The sequence below is a fragment of the Protopterus annectens genome, chromosome 5.part0, assembly GCF_019279795.1.
Source record: "Protopterus annectens isolate FY-2018-M chromosome 5.part0, PAN1.0, whole genome shotgun sequence".
Taxonomy (NCBI): Eukaryota; Metazoa; Chordata; order Ceratodontiformes; family Protopteridae; genus Protopterus; species Protopterus annectens.
The window spans coordinates 451,042,488-451,060,685 of record NC_056735.1 but is presented as its reverse complement, the minus strand read 5'-3'; the positions used below and the strand labels follow the sequence as shown (position 1 = coordinate 451,060,685).

The 18,198-nt window shown below is 38.8% G+C and overlaps 1 protein-coding gene across 3 annotated transcripts in view; it reads right to left on the bottom strand.

Moving 5' to 3' along the window:
* The window catches only part of GK (glycerol kinase), a 609,816-nt gene that overhangs the window by 211,142 nt on the left and 380,476 nt on the right, over window positions 1-18,198 (bottom strand). The window lies entirely within an intron of this gene.

The window sequence follows — 18,198 nt, the reverse complement described above, 5'->3', positions numbered from 1 at the left end:
GTTTCCCATGTGTGCACTGCACTCGCTGCATCGGGATGGATAAGACCAAAGAGTTGACTAGCAGGAATACTGGCCAGGTCTATGATATCAAGTATCTTGATGGGAGATGTCAGGCTTGTCCATATCTTACCAGAGAGATGCCTTTTTGGGTATAGGAGAGGTAGAACATTGGGCTCATTCTTTACTCATTACAAAACTGTGTTCTTGGATGTTCAGTCACAATGTCAAACAACACTTATGGGGGATCCTCTGGTTGGGCGTTTCCCATGTGTGCACTGCACTCGCTGCATCTGGATGGATAAGACCAAAGAGTTGACTAGCAGGAATACTGGCCAGGTCTATGATATCAAGTTCTTTGCTAATTGCTCTAGTGAATGGTTGATTTACTTGGTTACCTGCTCATTTTCTGCGTTAAGACCTGTGAAACTCTGTATTAGTGAACACATTAGTGATATTAAAAACAAAAAAGCAAGTAGTGCTCTGTATAAGCATGCTTTAAATCACCCTACAGCCAATTTCAGATTTACTGTTATAGATAGAGTCATAGGTAAGAAAGGAAACAAAGGTGGTTGGCACAATATAGTAAACTTGAAAAAAAGAAAATGGATTATTAAACTGGGGGGGGGGGGGTTATTCCCCCCTGGGCTAAATGAGCAATTGTGACCAATCACGTTCTCCTACCAATTAACCGTTGTATATATCATGTAGCTATTTGTGGAGGTTTTGTTACACTGAGGAAGACTATGTAAATTTGTGCCGATACTGGTCTGTTTAATGTCACATTAAAATATATTTTTTACACACCACTTTGGGCTGGCATTACTTTTTTGGACTTTGATACTCTTTTTGGTGCCGTGCCCTTGCTGTACCTGCTGAGGTTGGTTGCTGTGGACTTTCTGTAGGGTGTCAGAATCACTTGGGGAGTTAGTAATAGCTCCCAACTTGCAATCATCTGTGAACTTTTTTAGCCAGAGTCCCTTCATGTTGGCCTGGACTTCAGAGAAATAGATACCAAACAGGAGAGGACCCAGGACTAAACCCTGTGGGACTGGTCGGCAGTCTGAGTTGGAGTAAACTACTTTCACACTGTGTGTTCTACCTGTGAGCCAGTTTGCAAACCACCTAGTGATATAGGGGTTGATGCTTAGCTTAGTGAGTTTTTCTATGATTCCTGAGTGGGGAATGGTATCAAAAGCCTTGTCCAGATCAAGGTAGGCTGTATGAACCACCTTGCCTTCATCCACAGCTTTGGTGACTGACTCGAAGTTGACCAAGTTGAGCAGGCATGATCTACCCTTCTAGAAACCAAACTGTGTGGGATTCAGAGTTTGGAGATTCCCTATATCCTTGTTTATTAGGTCCAGCTTTGCCTATCAGACTCCTCATGCTAATGGGGCGATAGTTCCCAGGGTCTGTAGTTGTTCCTCCTTTGTGGAGAGGGATGACTGTAGCAGTGCGCCATTCGGTAGGGACAAAGTCTGAGATGAGGCTGTGATTGAACAGGGCACACAGGTGAGGTGCCAGTTCATTCTGTAGTTGATGTAGAACACAGCCAGGGATACTGTCAGGTCCCATAGAAGCTGTTTAAATGTTAATACACATTCTGGGATGGTCATTTTAGCTATGTTTGAGCTTTCAGGTGTGAGTAACTTTTATTCTTTTCCTTTAAAAGTTTGATATGCCTAATTAGTTCATTGATTTACTTGTAATTAGTATTAAGTATGGGTTCTGACAGGGGTATTGTTTTGTAAATTTAGCCACTTAATTACAACATTGTTTAAGTTTTGCTTTTTGTGCTGTCTGGATGAGGTTAGTAAGGATGGGTGACCCATAAAGTAGTTAGATTAGGCGATAAGTAGTGGCAAGTTTAGTTTTAGTTGCTTTGATGAGAAGGTTTTGGCTCTGTAAAGCATCCCTAATGTTTTATGCAGTTTTGTATATGCAGGTCAAATTTAAGATTATCATCCTCTAACAAGAATTTGCTATGAGAAATAATTTTAATGACTGTATTATTAAGAAAGAGGATTTTAAATTTTGTTTTTTCATGAGACAGGTTGTGCAAAAAAATTATATATATATATATATATATATATATATATATATATCTTTGGAGATGTGCCAGGTTGTTGGATGTACATATGAGTGTGAAGTCATCTGCATATTATAGTAGGGAGGCCTGTTGTGTGGATGCATGGCTGGTGTTTGTGAGAATGTTAAAGACAAGGGGTCCGAGGATAGATCCTTGTGGTACACCTGTGGTGACAAAGTATGGAGAGGGGGTGGAGTGCCATTTTCTTCACTGATACCTATCGGACAAATAGCTTTTAAACCATAGAAAAGTAGGCCGAGATAGACCTAGTGGGGAAATCTGAAGCAGACGTTTGCTGTGACCAACTATGTCAAAGGCTTTAGACCTGTCTAGAAATAAGTAGGAAACTAGTTTGCTCTCATTTCTAGCTTTATTGACAATATCTATAAATCTTAGAAGTGCAGTGTTAGTACTATGGGAGGGACAGAAGACATGCTATGTGGGAGATAGGAGTCATCTCCACAGCAGACAGTTTTGCAATTGTTTTTGAATACATTTTTCAAGTATTTTGGAGGGGATAAAACCACAACAAGTCTAAAGTTAGTGATATCTGCTGAATTTCCTCCTTTGACTAGAGGGACAATGTGTGATTTTTTACAGAGACAGGGAATGTGGGATTCCTGGTTGATCTATTTATAAGGACGGAGACAAGCCGGACAATGCTAGTGGCTGCTAATTTAAGGTACTTGCTTGGAAGGTCATCAGATGAAGTAGATCTTCGTTTGAGTTTGCTTAAGAGAGATTTATATTGGCTGAGGGGACAAGACTGAAGGTGAAAGTGGATGTGGAGATATGTGGCTGTTGGGCAGGGATGGGATTAGATGTTGGGGAATCCTTGGTTAGGGATGCTAAGGGAGTTGAATTCTATTGCACTTTTGACTGGTGAGCTATTGTGAGAGGAGCTACGGTTGAAATGTTGGCCATCTTTTGATTGTATTCCTTTTGCTTTATAAAAACTGATTTTAATACCTTTTTCTTTAAAGTATCATTAGCCTTACCAGTGCCCTTCTCTGTAATATTCATCTCACAAAAGGTGGGAATGTTAATGGACTGGTTCAGTGGGAGTTCATTAATTACTTTAAGCATAAAGGAAAAGTTATTTCTAAGGATTACCCTTGTCCATATGGAATATGAAAAAAGGTAGAGAAGCCATAAGAACATGCAGTTCTGAAACCCTCTTGGCTGAGATAAGAGCTACAAGCAACACAGAATTTTAGAGATGGGGAGGAATCAAACCCAAAGGGTAACAGCATCTATTTTCCAAGATGTGGTTCAGATCCCATGAAGGAGGAACAGCTCTTCTTAGTGGAGTTATATGAAGGATGTCATTCAAAATTTGTTCGCCCTCAAATTGTGCAGCTAGGGGGTCAATATAAAGGAATTCAGTCAGAGAGGACTGACAGATGTGCTTTAATGGAAGAAAATGCCATGCTTGAGTTGAGCAGCTCACACAAGAAAGAATTGTAGAAGAATTGTAGGAACACCCACTTGAAAGGGTTGTGTTTCATCTTCTAGCACCAAATAGAAAATCTTTTCCATTTCAAAAAATGCAATTTTCTTGTAGTAGGTTTTCTAGCCTCCTGTAATACCTGCAGCATGTCCTCTGAAAACAGATGTTAAAGGGAATTAAAATCCAATCATCCAAATAGTTAGATTCACTTTTACTTTCTCCTTTCTAATACCACGACGGGAATGGACCCCATTCCTATGTCAAAGTATGATTAAAGCTCATGAAATTAGTAGTGTTTCAGTCTTTGATGTCAACCAGCACCCGCAATGTGCCCAGTAATGACTCCTTCTGTAGTTCGTATGGAGTTGCATGTATTGGTAACATATCTAAATAAGACTGCAAATTCTTTTTTATAAGACCATTTGCTCCTACTACTATTGGAACTGTCTAGGTATCTTTCTTCCACATTGCTCTCATTTCTGCCTGCAGATCCTGGTATATTATGACTTTATGTCTCTCTGTATGCAAGACAGTAGTCACTGGGTGTAGCAATTTCAATGATCAATGGTACTCTTGTCTTTTCTTAGACCACTATATCTGATTTTCTAGCATCTATCTTTTGAACTGTTGGTAATGGATGATGCCATGTGATGCAGACTTAATTTTCTATGATGCTTTGTGGCTCATGTTTCCAGTGTTTTTCGGCTACTTCAATACCATAATGTTTGCACAATCCCCAGAGCAACAATCTTGCCACATTATTATGCCTTTCAGTATACAGTCCTTCTGTCATTAGTAAGTCGCAACCAGCAAAGAGGTGTGCAACTGTTTCCAATTCAGTTTTACAAAACCTACATTTGTCTTTTTCTCCCACATGTTCAATGGACTTTATAAACCAATGTGTACGCAGCCTACTATCTTGGGCCACCAGTATTAACCTTTCATCTCTTGGTTTGAATTTGCCTCTCCTTAACCATTCCTGTGTTCATTCCTGATCAACATGAGGTTTTTTGAGAAGTTTTCTATACTTGTAATTATATTTATGCTTTTTCCACATTTCAGACAATCTCATCTGATCCTTCGCCTTATATTCTTTCTTTTGTTTTTTTTTTTTTTTTTTGGCACATTCAGTTGCTGCATGATTTTTTTTATTTACCACTGGTTTGATTTCCATTCCTGCTTGATGCCGATAAGTTTCTGCTAGATTAAGCAGAGAAGTCAACTTAGATTTATTCTCATGTTTCAAAACTTTCATTATGCTTGGATCTTGTGAGGTCAGCAGATGTGTGGGAGTCCCACAATTGCAGATCTATACATATAATCAATTTCAAGGAGGGCAATCCCTCCTTCAGAACAGGGAGCATGGAGGGCTGGATTTACAAAGAGAACCTTTGTATTGTGCGAGCATGTCCATCCCATGAGATAACTTGTGGTGACTGCAGTGGGCCAAAATGAAAGTAGGAGGAATCAGTAATATCTGGTCTAAAATGGGGCCACCAACAAAATTTTTATGTTTATCATTCTTGATTTTGAGGAAGACACTGGGAATCGGAGGAGGGGAGGAAAGGCAGAGGTATCTCATCTTACATGAGAAAGACAAGCTATCCATGTTCTATGCCTTTGGGCATGGTACTTTGGAGCAAAGCAACTAGAACTGCCTTTTCCAACTGGAGGCAAAGAGATCTTTGAGGAGTATCCCTCGGATAGGCAAACTGCTGGACCTCTCTATCTTACATCCATACATAAGGTTCTTCCATGGACCTGCTCAGTGAGTCTGTCTCTATGTTTTGCTCCAAGAGGATGTAAACTGCCTGAGTGGAGAGATTGTATTGGATATCTATGATGCAAGTAGTCATGGCCAACCTGCAAAGGTTATGGGACTTTGCCCCCCACCCCTTGCTTGCTGATGTAACACATTACCATGGTGTTGCCAGCATGAAATCTGAGAAGGCCTGGAGTCCAAAGGTAGTGCAAGGATTGAAGAGATAGGATTAGTGTTTTTGTCTCCACAAATGTTTACACAGTCCTTTCTGTTTCTCTGACTAAAGACCCTGGCCTTCCATATTCACAAAACTGGTTCTTCAAGACTGGTCTGAACCATCTGTACAAAGTTCCTGGCAATGTTTAGGAACCAGAAAAGGTACTCAGGGATTGAATGAAATCTGGTTGATACAACCAGAGAAATTCCCTCTTGATGAAGGGCAAGAGAGGAACTGGAAATTCATGGGGTGAAGTGTTATGCCCAAACGGACTTCAAATAGCACTGAATATTTCTTGTCTGGAGTTTGGAATAAGGCGTTATAAGAATCGAAGAAGCCATGTACCTCAGGGCTTTCAACATATGTTTTGTGTATGTGATTTCTATGGGAAGAAGGGACTGAAGATACTTAATTAGGAATTGTACTTAGTCCTTTGGCAGAAATGCTATCAATGAAACAGTATCAACTTTATATTTTACAAACACCAGGTCCTATGACAAGGTCAGAAAGGACTTTGTGAAGTTCACTGTGAATCCTAGAGGTGCAAATGGTCTGTGGTAAAATTTAGATCTGCCAGAAGATTGACTGTTTGAAGAGAATGAAAGAAATTATCCATACAGGGGAAAATGTGAATCCCCTGAAGCCACCAAAAGGCAATCTTAGGAACAAGGCAGTTTGCGAATACTCTTGGAGCAGTGGAAAGATCAAAGGGCAAAGCAGAAAATTGAAAACCAAGTCATAAGGCACAAAATCTCAAATATTTTCTGCAGCTTTGATGACTAGGAATATGCAGATATGTGTCCTTTGTATTCAATGTCACAAGAAAAATTAAGCAGGATCACTGGATATAGAGATATCAAGGTCAACCTTTTTTGATTTTGCCACATCTAAAAAAATGTTGAGAACAAACAAATTTAGAATGGGTCTACACTTCTCTTCCTATCTGGGAACTAAGAAAAGCATGCTGTAAAGTGTTTTGCCTGACGAAGGGAACGGGCAATCTGAATGGTTTCCTGTCAAAACAAGTCTTGTAGTCCAGGAAATATCATGGATCCTTGGGATGAAGAAAGCTGCAGAATGTGTGAACAGACTGGGAGAACCAATTTTTCTGTAGTTATGGATTCCCAAGCTGTCAAAGAAAGGGATAGTTTCTTAAAAAACAGGAAGAAAGGACTGCCTAGATGTGTGGTTGGGTGGGGGAGGGGCACTGGAGGAGGTTGGTTTGTTAGTAAAGGAGGATTTTGACCCCCTTTGGTTTATCTTTGAATTTCCTTTTATTAAACATTTCCACCTTTTTTAGGGGGCTTTTGTTCCTTATGAAAAAATGGACCAGCCTTAGAAGGATAATTCCTCTGAAACTTGGGGACAAGAGAAAGGAACATCTAGTATAAGTCTTGTATAATCTTACCCCTCTCCTGCAAACTCGAAAATCTCAGTTGGAGCAGAACCAAAAAGATTTTCCCTACCCATAAGGAGTCTAAAAATTCGGAATTAACATCCCCTGGCAAGGATCTCAGCCAACAGAATCTTCTTAAAACAGAACCTGCAGCAGCTGCTTTGAAAAGGAAGCATCAGCTGCATTAAAGCTGTATTTAACAGAATGCCTGGCTACATGTAGTAAAATTTAAAAGAGAAAGAACAAACATTTAATTTTCTGAGTCTGACACATCATTAAAAAGCTTATTCATGTCCCCACAAGATAGATGAAAGGTACCTGATCATACCAGTCTGTTAATTAATGACATCATACCCATCTATGACTCTGCTATCTTTATGTTCCTCCTCGTTCTTGCACTTGGGACATATGTCAAACATACAGTTGAAGAGGAAGGGGCCTAGTCTTTAGTATGATGGCCAGATGTAATGGCTATCCTTGGCAAGACTTATTTTATTTTACATTTGTTGACCGGGAAAGTCTGACTGAGCTAATAAATAGCTCTTTTTCAGTGGAGGCCCGCGGAGAAAAGCTCTGAAAATATTAACAGTACAATTTGGATTAAAAATTACAGATGCAAACATACAAAAAAAATCCCCAAAAATTACAGAAGCATATTCAAAGAAGCTGATATCAGGTGTAAACAACATTAAATAATTATGGTATATTTACATGTCATAATAGTTAGTATGCAGGAAATATGAGAAGAGATACAAACATACAGTCATAAAGTATTAGTTCAATATAAAACATTATTTGTTTTCAGGAGGCAGTTTACAGGAGATATTTAGAAAAGAGAAGAGTTTGACTAAAGCATAATGCATCTAAGTTAAACAGGACTGATAGGAAAAATAGGGAAGGAAGAAAAGTGGAAACAGTGGAGACTAATGGATAAAAGTTAGTGGGTAGATTTTAGGGATGGGGAACTATTTTATGTTTGGTGGAAAGAGAGGCAGAACCAGAGAGTTTTTAAGTGTTCTTTAGCAGCTGCTTTGAATTGTTTAGGTTGATTTAGTAATCTAATATTAAGAGGAAGTTTGTTCCATGCAGTGGAAGGATGATAGTTGTACAAGTTGCATCCCATATTAGTCCTAGGTTTAAAGATAAGTAATAAGTCTTGATCAGAGCTTCGAAGTGATCTAGTTGGAGATATCCTATCTGTTATACTGCAACATTGATTAAAGAAAGGACATCAGTTGGTTATGAAAGAAATAATTTATATTCATCATACATGAGGGATATGTAATAACCAGTCAAGTTAAGAGAAGAGTATTCTAAAACATCCTCAATGGACTTATAGTCAACAGTTCTGCTGATTCCTGTATTGTGTGTATAAAAGTAGTTAAAGTTCTCAGTAGTTTAGATTTTCTTACTGGCGCTTCTCAAAATGCTATTGTACACTGTCATGAACAAATCTGCTTACTGCAACAAGTCTTTATGTGCAAAATACATCTTCCTATTAACATTGGCAAGCCAGCCATGATTAGGGGGATGCAGCTGGACCTACAGTGTTACCAAAGTGACACACAGAATAATATTTTTACCAGTCGAAAAGTAAAAGACAGCATGACCAGGCTGAGAACAAAATGACAGCATGGCAAGACAGAAAGAGCAATTTCACTGCAGCAAGGAAAAGAGGTGATGGACAAGTTAACACTGAAATTCACCAAGTCAGTGAACCGGACCCTTGACGGTGCCCCTGTAATCAACAAGGACACCAGAGTATGTTGGAGGGTTACTTGGTGCAGATGAAACTTTGCTTAAGACAGCATATTTCTGCAGGAAGAAGAGACTGCAGAAAATATGCCACTTTGGTGTTCATCATCCTTTTGGAAGAAAGACTGCAAGCTTGACTTCTTTTTGCAATTTAATATTTGCAATGGAATAGAAGCTCAAACGTTTATAGGAAATTTCCATGATTTTAAAAATAATGTTGATGCTTTTAGGTCTGGAATGCATTAATGACGTATGCAGTTAAGTTGCTAGTATATGTCTATCTAAGTACATGGCGGAATTTTCTGTGCACTGAATGGTACAGCAAGTATACTGTCCGGAATCTCAAATTATTTAATCATTCACACTACAAGAAAGGACTATATAAAAGAGAACATACAATGCAGAGATAAACAAGTTGTCTGTGGTATGTTATGTCATATGCTAAAGTGCATGGTAAGATTTTATGAATCCTAACTGTAGATGCAGCAGTTCAGAATGACTAAAGTAAAATATTGTCAATTAAGTTAACTAACTTCCTAAATGTTTATATGGTGAGAATGAAATGAAGTATGCCTGTGAATATTTAAATTTTCACAAGATGTTAGCTGACAAATATGAAGCGACATGTAAAAGTGCCTGCCTTATTCTTTTTACAAGTTTTAAGCTCATTATTCCCATACAGAATTACTTTTAAGCAATACACATGAAAACCATCTGCACTGATTATCGAAGGAAGTAACCAGCAACAGCAGAACTGTCACATTTGATACATTTTGACAGCATATGCATAGTTAAGGCTTGAATCAGTGACAAAAGTGAGCACATCAGATAAGCATGCAGTTCAAAGCCAGATAAGAGAAACATCTATGAAAATAACATACCATAAATTCAGATAAAATGACTCAGCTGAATAAAAGCATATATCTAGCAAATTTTTCATTATCTCAAAAAAGGTACTCTAAGATCCTGAAATTCTGAGTGAAATATGATTTTCTGCAGCTGTACAATGCGCAGATAAATTCCAGAGAAAATCTGTCACATGGAGTTCACTGTTTGAGAAGTAATAGAAGCTAATACTGTGCATCTCGTACGCATATGTCACATCTAAAACTCAAACTAAGTGACAAATGTCCATTAACTGGGCAGTAAATGCACTGCCATCAGTGTGTTAATAAGGATCAAATGATTTTTACTCAAGTTACCAGAAACGCAGTTTCTACAATACACTGAAATCCCTGAGATGGTGAGCAAACATGTTCACTATCAACTTGTTATCCTAACTTCAGATCTGTATATGTACAGTGCATCTGAAATATAAATAAACGAAAGAAGGTTTATTTTTCAGACATTATATAGCTGTTAAAAACTACCAGTAATGAACACTAGATGATTTTTACTTACACTTATCTTCTGAAAGAGCATGAATAATTTTCTACAAAATGCTGATTTCAGAGTTTTCAGGCTTACAGTGTTGGTCACCTAATTGTTCTCTTTCTACTAGTTCCATGTTTTTGCAATATCACACTTTCATCTTCTAATGTAGAACAAGAACACTCATCCATCTACCTATGTGACTGAATAAACTACGTGAAACTTCCACAATGTGTCTTTATTCCTCCCACAAGGAGGGCTTCAGACAGTCTCCTAGATCTGCTAGCTAAAATTATGTTAATCAGAATGACGTCAACCAGAAACTATTTTTAAGTAATTAAAATGTAGTGGGTTTTTGCTAAAAGGTAGCATTTAACAACCGTGAAAGGGTTTACACAACATTCAGTCATTTATTTTTGATTCTGTGGTTCATAGGGAAAATGACAATGTCAGAAGTGATTATTCTGTATATTTGGTTTGTCACTGAAACACATTAATTGAATAACTTCTGCATACGTTTTAAAAGATATCTATATGGAATTGTACTTCTCTGCATATAAGTATGCATTAGGTATAAGATGTTCAGCCAGCAACAGTGGTCCCTCTCCACAAAGGTGGTGCCTCAATGGATCCTGGAAACTATCGCCCCATAAGCCTGACTAGCTTGGTCTGCAAAGCTATGGAAAGGATCATCATGGACCTCATAAATAAAGATATTGGGGACCTACAGACACTGGATCCTACCCAGTTTGGCTTTAAGGGCAGATCCTGCCTCAAACCTGGTCGATTTCTTTGAAACAGTCACCAAGGCCATTGACGAGGGGAAGGTGGTCCACATAGCCTACATGGACCTCGCAAAAGCCTTCGATACAATACCCTACACAGGCATTATAGATAAGCTCACCAGCTTAAATATAAACCCCTATGTCACTAGATGGATTGCAAACTGGCTCAAGGACAGAACCCACATGGTTAGAATAGCTGGAGCCATGTCAAACTCCAAACCAGTTATAAGTGGCATCCCACAAGGCTCAGTCCTGGGACCTCTCTTGTTCGGTATATATTTCTCGGAGGTACAGGCCAACACGGAAGGACTGTGGCTGACCAAGTTCGCAGATGACTGCAAACTGGGCGCTATAATTGACTCTCCATCCGACACAAGCATCCTCCAAAAGGGCCTCATAGAAACAGACAACTGGTGCCAGAGCCATGGCCTCAAGCTAAACGCCAAAAAGTGTATAGTCATCCCCTTTGGCAAAAACAAAGTGCCCACAAATTACCACATAGGTGGTAATACATTAAGTACAGAATAAGTAATTAGGGACCTGGGGAGCCAAGTTGATAGCAATCTCTCATTTGACAACCACGTGGCCAAAGTGGTTAGAAAAACATTTTATATAGCCCACCTAATCATGAAGGGATTCATATCTAGATCAGGGGAGGTCATCGTGCCTCTTTACTCATCCCTCATCAGGCCCATAATTGAGTACAATGCCCCTTTTGGGATGTACCTTACCAGACACCTGCAGCAACTGGAAAGACCCCAAAAGTACCTCACCAAGAGGATCAAAGGGCTCAAACAGATGCCATATGCTGCCCGATTAAAGAAACTCCAGCTCTACTCAGTGGCATACCGCCTGCTCAGAGGCGATCTGTGCCTGACATATAAAGCCATGTCCAACCTGGAATTAATGGATATGCTGCACCTCAGAAAATCCAAATCCCATCGAGCTACGTGCTCGAGAGACTTGAACCTCAGCACTGAATTAAATAGGACATGCTGGAGGGACAGATTCATAACCCAGAGGCTCCCTTCACTCTGGAATAAAATCCCAGTCCAGGTTAGGCAGAGTCCCTCATTGACTCGCTTCAAGAGGAATCTTGATGAGTGGATGGGAGATCATAGGTTTACCCCGGGTATCACTTCTGTGTCACTGTTAGACAGAGGCACAGTATACTAACTTCGAAAAAGGGCATAGCAAAATTAATTTAAAATGGGTGGCGAAAGCCAAACACACTCTGGCTAGGCTTATAAATGCCCTAGGGCAGATAGCCTCGTATGAACCTATGAACATTTATTTATTTATTTTATTTTATTTTACATTTGTTAACCGGGAGAGTCAGACTGGATACATGTCCATTTTCAGTGGAGGTCCGGGGAGAAAAGCTCCAGGTACATAACAGACATATGAACATTGTTAATGCAAAAAAGGAAGATAGTTGAGTTCTAAATACAATATAAAGATACATAACATCTTGGGAAAAAAATAACAGCAGCATATAAAAAAAAAAAAATAGGTCAGTTACAAAGGTGAGGCGCCTTGATTAAAAAGCGGTTAAGGATAGTGAGGTAAGAGAAGGGTAAATGATAGTGGTTAATCAGGTTTGGAACAGGGACATTGCCAGAGAGTATTGAGATGGGGTTTAAGCTTTTTTTTTGAATTGTGGGTGTGAAGGTTCTGAGGTGAGCATGGTCGGTAGGGAGTTCCACATTTTACCTACAAAGTTTGAGAATAGAGAATATGCGCGTGCATACACACACATGGAATTAAATAGTTTTCTGGATGCTGTACTCAGAGATGATTTTTTTTAAACAAGTGCCAACAAATTGATACAAGTTTGCTGGTTTGAATAATTGCAAGTTTTATACAGCACTTTCCAATGCAAAAACTTTACGAATTTCATATATGTGATTATACAGTGAGATGAACATTTTTTTCTTTTCAGGATTTAATTGTAAGGTTAAATGATTACATGATTTTAATTACTGATTAAGACAACTTCCAGAACAGAATGTGGGGGGAAGATTAGCATAGCCACAAAAAAAAAAAAATTTAGAATGTTTATCTGGAATGAAACTTGTACTTCTGTTCCTTGCACTGGTTCCTTAAACCTAAACTGAATTTCTCTCTCACACAGGACACACACACATGCGCGAGCATGGGTGTATATGTATGTTAAAACAAGAAATCAAGCTATAATTGCCAATCACTGTCTCACATAAATGTAAAATACAGAGTGCATTGGAGACTCTGATCATTTGGACTTATTAAAACCACAGAAATGATCACTTTCTTCTTTTGCAGCACTCTAATCAGACTTCATCAAATGTACAAAAGAGTTAAATACAAGACCTAAAAAAAACATTCACTTACAATTAAACAAATCAAGGCATCCCGTTTCCTTTTAATGTTTCACCTTACATCTAAAAAATCTATTTCTTTATCACTTTGCCTTTGCTTTCTGAGCTACATATCAAAATCACTCAGTGCTTTTTATAAAATTCTAATACGTTTTTTCATAAGTAGCTGCCAATGGGGTCTATTATATCAATGTGATCTTGCTTTTGTTCAACACATTCTCTTTCCCATAATCCATTTCAAGGCTGCTTTATATGAGTTATGCTAGACATAAGGAAGTAGTGGTGTATGGGATTAGTATCAGTCGCTGTCATCTTGTATACCTTCTGTAACAGGACTGCTTTTTTCCCCCCTGGAATTACCCTCATTCATATTTGTCTCAGAGCCTGTTGTACACTATACTAAGGAGTTATGCAATTGTAACCAAAAAGGAGTTAGAGTGCAGACCTTCAAGGTATCCTTCTGTATCCAAGATGAACTGATATCCCATTCCTCAACACTATCTCGGTGGTGTCAGAACGGTCACTGCACTTAGAGATTCTTGCAGGTTGATGTGTGACAGCTGCTACTGGAAAGCAAGGGATTTGAGAATTATTCTGTTTCCCACTGCCTGCAGTGGAAATATTTTTATTTTCATTTATTTTTTTTTACCCAAATGCTGTAGAAAATACTTTATTTTCATTTGTTTTATAACTAATGTCCTGTACTTTTTTCCTCTTACTAAGTAGGTCCACAACAATATATGACTAACTTAATCTTGAATAACTATTTTTTTTTACTGAGGCACAGATGTCGTATTGCATTGTATTTTCTATATTTTCTTGTTATTCTGTTCATATAGTGATTTGTTAAAGTGACACAGATGTCTTCTGGCATTAGATTTTTCTCTTTTCATGTTATACTGATCACTCTTCAGTAAAATGGACTCCTCGATAATGACGCAAATAACTATTTATGCTCTGGGCAGTAAAACTTAGAAATTACTCTGTGTACATTTGTAGGAAATCTCACTCCTGATGCGTATAACCATCAGTGAATAGTAAATTGAGGCATGTTGCAATCCATTTCTGTTCCTCTAACCAAACTTGTCTGGCAGTAAGTGCAGAGGACTACAGTTCTGCTTCCAGCGCTGAGTACATGGCTTGAATCTGTCTATTTTCATACTATATAACCTTGAGCAAGTCAACTAGACAGTAATTTGCAGCAAATGGGAATTTGGGCAAGACTCCTTAATGGTCTTATGAAATGCATGCTTATCAACTTTGTATGAACCTCTGCCCCTATCTCTTAAAACCTTTTTTTAGTACACAAGACAGCTATCACAGTACCATTTCTAGGTTATGTTTCTTCAGTCAGTTATTAGCTATGATGGCTATGGGTTCAAGTAAGTGTCCAACGGCATCCATAGCTTTTCACTGCATTTTAATCTTTTCTGTAATGTTTTTTCTCCCAGTCATAACTGCAGTGGTGATGTGTTTAATGTACAAAACATTTCCTTTCTGCAGTGTCTTTTCCTGCGACACTCCATTCTATTTTCAGCTCACCTTCCCACAATTTATTATACAAAACTGCATTATAAATGTACTCTTTCATATCTGTTTGTCATCTGTGTATGTCTCTACCTCTGGCAAATTCCACAACTGTTGAACTAGAAAACTACCAATATGAACACAAGCAATGCCAATGAGGCAAGCACAAACGGCTGTCAAATAAACTGCTCCATTAACAATATATTACACATGACTGCATTTTCCCTTGTACAATGGTAAAAAAGGCACAGCGCAGATTCAAGAATGTCTGCTCATCATCTATTTTCTCCAGCAGCTGCACAGTGTTAGGAAGCATGGTACGTTAATGCACTTAATATTTTTAAGCAGCACTGCAGTGTACTTGGTCAGTCCCATTTTCTCCCATTGTTTTTCCCAGTGTTGCACACACTGCTGCATTACCTTGATTCTTGTCTTTATACACTTCAGCCACATTTTGTCTGCTTGTTGTGTTGTGCTTTTAGTCTTCTTATTCAGTTCAAAAGTCATTAATTTTCATTACTTAGCACTGCTTACCATATTACACATGTAATGCATGAATGCCACAATAAAGGACCCCAAGGGAAATAAACCGAGTAATGAAAAACGGAGGGTTTGGTTTCCTTGTGTCAGTGTTTCATTCTCACTTTGCTTGGTAGTTTAGCCATACTCTACCTCACCTCAGTGCTGGATTATTAAATTAAATGTGGCCTATTTAGTGATTCAAAACAGGATTTCAGACTAAAGTGGAAATAAAAACAACACCCCTATTTCATATGTGTGAGCCTGAAGCTTCAGCCCCATCACTCCCTTTGTTTATTTACTTATTTACATTTTTTTTTTTTACCAGGAAAGTCCGACTGGAAAATAAAACTTTTCTTTAATCGACACCCATGGAAAAAAGCTACATGGTTACATATGCAAGTTATTATGAAAATATGCAAACCATCTATTAAACTAAAAGCATTTATAACTTTATAAGAAAGACATCTTGAGATTTAAAACAATGAATTAACTTCTCTGAGCAACACATATAAATGATAGGAAGTTTTTTTATACCAAATTAATAGAAATATAGTTTTGGTGGTTGCACTGTAGAATACAAATAATTTAAAGGTATTTTTTTTACACAAAAAAGGTTACCTAACTGCAGATATGGAGATGAAGCGTCACTAGTTGTATATGCGTGTATGCACATGCTCGTACTCACACACACACACACACACACACACACACACACACACACACACACACACAATGTATTTCTCTATTATACATACATAAGTACATGTAAGATGCATGCTACACACATGTTGGAGACAGATGGTTAATATACTTCTGATTTCCTTTTCTTGATGTTCTTAATGAAAGGGCACATGATAATGCCTGCATACTAAAGTAAATTCAGCTGTATATTACGATTGTTATCAATGGTTACATTTACTTTGTAGGCTAGAAAATGTTCATGCAATCTATCTGTGTAAGGACTGACTCACAAGCCAGTGAAATATATCTCTTCCTATAGATGTGTACACTAGATATGCATCCCCCTCTGGAAAGATGTCACAAGAAAACATAAAATACCTTATTATAAACAGTATCAGTACACCTAACTGATAGGGTTACCACTCTCTCTCTCTTTTGGCAAAGCATTCCTGATTTGGGCAGTTCTATCCTGTGTGTGTGGGGGGGGACAGCAACATGGTAAATGTGTTGATACTTAAAAATTAGAAGAAAAAAATATTTTCTGACTTTTTTCTAAATGTCATGGACATCTTTGATAATACATTTAAGTAATTAAAAAAAAAAAAAAAAAAAATATATATATATATATATATATATATACACATAGTATAAACAACCAAGATTTAATACTTAGCATTTCAATCCTGTTATGCTGCTTTTGTAAATTTGTCAGAAGAGGTGACAAGTGTCCTTGAACCCTTGACCAATCTAATTGCTTTGTTTTGCTATGAAAGGCATGGCTACACTGGAAGCAGCTGTGAATCAGTGCAAGTTCTCTTGCAACCTGCAGTAAAGACAGTGGAACAGTTTCTCACCTATCTATTTTATAGCAACTGCTGATTTTCTGACATCAGCAGGACTAATTACCCATATTATTGTCAGCAGTACCTGACACGCTAAACTTCAGATTTCTCTGTGTTTATTGTAGGTCATGCAGACAGAGACAAATTTCTCTGCAAAGTATATGACAAGTTAAGCTTTAAAAAAGTGGGGAGGCTTTCTCCTCTTTTGATTCCAAGGCAAGGAAATGTCCCCAACTGATGGATATACGAGTTGTGTTTATTGTCTGGGAGCCATGCAACTGCAGGACTCATGTTCTATTTGTCATGCTTTCAGCGCCAGAGTCCTGCAGGAGTGCAAAAACAGCTTATTTCGTGAGGTTTACTGAAAGGGCCTTTTGACACTCCAGGGGAAGGGAATCAGCCCAGTAAACCAGGGAAATCTCCCAAACTGACACCTCCATCATTTCAGACCTCGAAGCCGTCGAGACACAAGAGAAATCTACTAGTTCATCGGATCCGAAACCTCTTGGGTTCGACAAGACCTTATCTCCTGCAGATCCATCAGTGTCCTCGGAACCATCTAGGAGTCCTAAAAGGACTAGATCTCCTACCTTGGAACCGGTGCAGTCTGCTCCACAATCACCACTTCTACAATCTGTGACAGTCACCGATCGTCCGCCCACTCTTCTCGATCATACAGGAGTCTTTCAGATGATAATGTGGAGAGAGTGGTGAAGAGGCTTCTCAAGACACCAGCTCTCACCAAAATATTATCGAGCCCAGCCCATATGGCTGTGGAGCTGACTACTATACCCCCCGGATAGTCTGTTCCTCCTTCGACTCACCTGAGCTCAGAGCTGGAGTGTATGGAAGTCATTGTGGTGGAACCGTCAATTCCAAAAACCTCCAGCCTCTCAGTTACAACATTCGGTCTAATCTCCTCGATACCTCCTTCTGTCAAGGGATCTGGGAGACGATACAACTTCGTCTCTCCAACAGCTCCTCCCTCAGCTTCAGCTACTCCATCCCCTATGGAGCCAGGGTCTTCCCTCTCACCACCCCTCCATTCTAAGCCCAAGAACAGTGCCCCAGGACTCCCCATTGGGCGACCCCCACCTTCTGAAACCTCCGCAGAGCATCGTCCTGAGGAGGTCCTTTGGAAGAGGAGATGTAAGAGGAAGCATGTGGACTCCTCTGAGTCTGGAGGACTCAGAAGGGTCCCCCACGGTTCCCCTCTGAGGATGTCTCATTCTTGGACATCCTGGAAATCCTGAAGCAGAGGGGTGGCTGGAAGTTTCTTACTAAAACAGGCTAAGAGCAAGGGGAAATCTTCTTAGAAAAAATGGATTTGAAAGGGGGAATAGGCATGAAGAAAAAACAACAGCCTAAAACAACAGCAATAACAACCAAAAGGCAGAGACAGGGAAGCTAAACAAACACTACTAATCTAGAGAAAGAATCCTGA